Source organism: Oxyura jamaicensis, chromosome 1 (genome assembly GCF_011077185.1).
Source record: "Oxyura jamaicensis isolate SHBP4307 breed ruddy duck chromosome 1, BPBGC_Ojam_1.0, whole genome shotgun sequence".
NCBI classification, from domain to species: domain Eukaryota; kingdom Metazoa; phylum Chordata; class Aves; order Anseriformes; family Anatidae; genus Oxyura; species Oxyura jamaicensis.
The window spans coordinates 45,386,991-45,391,664 of NC_048893.1; the positions used below are offsets into that span (position 1 = coordinate 45,386,991).

Below are 4,674 nucleotides of genomic sequence, written 5' to 3' on the forward strand. Positions count from 1 at the left end.
CTTATAATCACAATTATTGATACCCCCCAAAGAAGGGAAAATCTTGGCAGAAAAAAAATAACAATAATTTTAAAAATGCTTTATTATTTCCAATGCACAGATATAATAAACACTTCTGATTACTGATTCTTCCAAAATGGTATGGACTGTAGATTTATTGGGAAGCAAGTGTCAATCCTCCTCAGACCTTGCAGATCCCTTCAGTTTCACAGAAAAATGACGGGGAAGGGTACAAACCTCAAATCTGCACTGGATATGATAGCAGCAAATTCCCAGCAATGGCATAAATCTTCAGTTTCCCATATTTAATCACTTTGCTTTCTTCAATGCTGCACAATAAAGGACAGAAGGGACAAAAGATTCAATAAACAGTTCTGCACCCTTTGTGCCCTATTCTGGATGTGAGTGTACACTGCAGCAATCTGAGATGTCAAGTCTAGCTGTCAAGGCAAGGAAGAACAGAGATAAATGGTTGCCCTGTCGCACAGCCATGCTTACTGCAAACTAAGCACAAACATGGTATTTAGAGCCCTAACATTTGAATAGGTTACAATACACCTCCAAATGAAAGAAAGTTTCCATAATTAAGGGATAAAGAAGTTGACAGAATTTCTTAGCCTACTTGTATAACATTTTTCTAAAAGACAGAATTTGAGGGAGATTGGATTCACTTCAGCAAGGTATGCTGCACAGCGAATTGTCTGATGCTTCCCAAGTACATTTTGCCAATTTTATCACCAGTAGTAAATTGTGTGAACTTCTAAATTTCAATGCATGAGACTCCTCATGCGTCAAGATGAGATAATTCTGTGACTTGGATGATTACTTCTGAAGGCAAAAGGCCAAAGTTTTCTCCTTGAACTTTACATATGAATTGATCAAGTCCATGCATTTTATATACTTTAAGGTACCTCCCTGCTTTGCCTAGCCACATCAAGGGAATACAGTGGTAAAAAGCCATTTTCTTTCTACTTGCAGAACATATTAGCATTTGAGAGGAAAACATCTATAAAAGACCTTATAAAAGTCTTCAGAAAATCCATTAATCCCAGACATTTTGTCCATAGTTCCTTGCAGTGCTATCAGAGTGTCTAGGCTATTGACCTATAATTAATAGGATTTTTAAGAGTTCTGTTATGGTTACTCTTCAGGAGATGAGTGAACAGATGGATAGGATGGTCACCCCCTTGCTATAACCTTTGCCTAAGAAAGCTGATTAATTCAGTCTTTCTAGTTGATAAGGCATCCAGTGTGTCTTTGTCTACAGATAATTAACTAAGATACAAAGCAAAAGGAGTCAGAGGAGGTGAACAGCAAAGTGAACTCTCTAGGCGGAATCCCACAGACTGGGGACTAGCAGCAGAGGTGAGGTAAATGATACTGTAAACAATAAGTCAGTACACCACCATGAGTTAGCAGAAGCATTCATGAGCAGAGGCACAACATTACAACCTAGAAAATAAAAAAATAAGCAGACAGTGACCAATGCCAGAGACTATAAGCTGGAGCTCTCACATGGTGTATTTCACTCACTGCTCATTACACTTCCCAACACCTGGAAGCCACCTGAAAACAGTCCTCCAGCATTAGGTGCCCCTGAACATGAGGCATATAGCTGCATCTCTGCCCTGAGAGGCACAGGGGCAGGCCCAGAACAAGCAGAGGAGTCAAGCAAACAGTGTGGTAGCTGCAGATGCCCTACAAAGCCCCATGGATATGGTGCCCTCCCTTCCCCATTTGCTTTTGTTTGGCTGCTTGGAGCATTTCCACAGGCCCACTCCAAACTGAAGGCTAGCAGCTGTCTGCCTTGCCTCATTAGATGTGAGCAGTAGGGGTTGCCACGATCTACTACACTTAAGACATTCAAAGGCTCCCAGACATATAATTTACTCTTAGCTCCTTTCAACCCCAAAGCAAGCTAACTATGAACAACAATGATGAAAAAAAAAAAAAAAGGGGGGGGGGGGGGAGAATTCAGGCTTGCTAAACAAACCAAAGTAGAACAGCTGCAATGGGAAAGGAAAGGAGGCCAAGTGAATTAAGCCTTCCACGATTCTTACTTAGCCTGCCTTTCTTTTCTCTCCCTGACCTCCAGCTGAATATAGTCCTTTACTGATGTTTTACTCATAGCTTGCAGCTGCACAGCTCCAAGCCTGCCAGGAGACTCAGCTCTCTTATCAGTAGTGGGGAGGCTGCAGTGCCAAGGCACCACGGTGTTACCCCTACCTGCTCCTCTGCCCCTCCAAAGCAGCGTCTGCCTTCCTCAGCATCTTCCCAGTTTGTCTCTGAGGCCATGCCAGTGCATGGCACCGTGTGCTTGTAAAGCACTTATCTTAAACACAATACCTTAGGAGGCAGCCTCAGCCACCACTTTTCATCATGAGGCTTGATGCGACAATAGGCTAGCTGGTATGCTGCCTCACCTTGCAGTGAGGAGTAGAGGGAACATCCAATTCCTTCCTTGTCAGAAAACTGGAGGACGAAATGCTTTTCACATCTTCTGTTTCAGACCAACACTTTCAAGTGTTGTACCTTACAAGTAGCTGTGTACAGGTTTTCAGTTTGTTTCAGAAAGAAAAAAAATATATCTTTGTGCCAGAACACCGGCTTTTTTTAAGAACATGGGCTGAAATTTTATCAGCACTGAAATAAGAGGCTGTGCAAAAGCTTTGGGCCAAAAACCACAGGGGATTTTCATGCATATATCTCAAATTCTCAGTTATAACTGTTGATCCAGCTGTGAAAGGGCACTACAACTACCCAAACATCTGCCCTGGGACTGCAGAATTTTGCCTGGGGGAACTCCCAGAAATGTCTCTGTACTGATAAGACCACCCAACTCCAACCCCACTGCATGCTCACACCTCGTCAGAGAGAGTTGAAGACACAGCCCTCTTCTCACAGCCTAGTTGTCAGATTGAGGGTTCCCCTGGGGTGGAAACATGCTGAAGCCAGCTCATTAAAAATTATGCAAATTATGGTCAGTTTCTGTCCATTTATTAATGGACAGAATTTATTAAATATATTTTATTCTTTTTCTACTTAAGCTGAACTACATAAGCAGCCCATAGCAGAGACCAGAAAACAAACACTCTGAGCCACTGACCAAAGGACACATGCAATCCCTTCCTATGACTGATCCTCTGATATAACTTGCCTCTTTTGAGAGTATTTTTTAGAAGCTGAAGGATATGGATTCAGTGCCACGCAGGCAGAGAAGAAAACTGAGCTCAGGTATCTCTTATCCTAGATGAGCGCTTTGAACATGGAAATAACATATAAAAGTTTATAAAAGCACCAGTATACAGTATTACAGTTATAGATAGCAATGGAATCTCATCTTAGCCATATTAGACAGACAGATAGATAGATAGAGTTACATGTACACAAACATATTCAGGACAGTAGATAGACTGAAATTCAGGAGAAAGCATTTCAAGAAATGTGCATAGTTAAGCAATCTTGACCAGTCAGTTATGAACATTTACTACATTTCTGCCTAGTAAGTGTGCTTGCTCTCTTTAGTCAATAGAGCTGTGCCACTGAAGAGGCTATTCATGTAAGCACAACAGCATTATTTAGCCCCATCATATTCCTAAAACTCCTAGTAATCATGGTATAAGCTTGAAAATCAGGGCTGACTTGGATATTTATTAGTACAATCATGTTTGCAGCCCATCATAGACTGAACACAATTTTTGTAGTAATTTTCAAATCATTAGCACACTGTTTTAGTAACATCTTATCTCAGCTATTAGACAGGCTGTCCTTAAATTGAAGTCATTAGCAAACATTCCATTACTATATTGTTTTGCAGTATGCATTCAGTGTATTGGATAATTTTGTAAAGTAAATAGCCCCTGCATATGAAACAAATCAACTTATATCTACAAAATGTAATTATAAAGCTTAACTAATCTACTTCATTTTGTATTATATAAAAAATATTTTCAACTTTTATATGAAGTAGCTTCTAAATAATAGAATTTATTGTACATGATTAATTATAGCAATGATAGCCATCTATCTGTGCTAAAATATGACAGTTTAATCTTCTAAATCACATCAGGAATGAAACAATTCTGAGTCCAAGATATCTCTTTATAGGTTCTAAGTACAGCTCATAAATTACTATGGCTTTTAAATCTCATCTACATTCACAGAGCGCAGAGGCAAACCAATACAATATTCAAGACTGTAGTCTTCTTTGAGTAAAATTCTTGTTCATTAATATATTTTTAAGGTGTTTTCACAAGAACAATGACACGTGGCTAACTTCCTCTTAAAGAACAACTTCAAATACCAATATTTCATAGGGCAGGTAATTTTTATCCTTTGGAATTTTTATGGAAATTCAACACAGTACTTAAATCACATTCAACCATCATCCCTCTCAGAAGGATCAGTCAAGGAATCATGGCTGGGCACTCCCTATCCCCAACAGTTACTTCAAATTCTTCTCCATCTCCACTTGAAATTCCTAAATCTACAGAGGGTATCTCTCTCTATCTCTCCCAACCTAATAGACTCAGAAAAAGTGTGAGTTTCTGTGGGGAGGTAAGAAAGGCAGGCTGGTTAGGAACACAGTGTCTACCTGCTGGTGTTATGTATATGTGGGAAGAGCTTTATTTCTTGGGGGGGGGGGGGGGGGGGGGGGGGGGGGGGGGGGGGGGG

At 40.3% G+C, this 4,674-nt stretch overlaps 1 long non-coding RNA gene across 1 annotated transcript in view; it reads right to left on the reverse strand.

Moving 5' to 3' along the window:
- Window positions 1-251: 251 nt before the first annotated feature.
- The window catches only part of LOC118160278, a 117,994-nt gene continuing 113,571 nt past the window's right edge, over window positions 252-4,674 (reverse strand). Inside the window, exon 9 of the long non-coding RNA XR_004747398.1 lies at window positions 252-329. This is a non-coding gene — a long non-coding RNA (uncharacterized LOC118160278). The remainder of the gene's footprint in view (window positions 330-4,674) is intronic.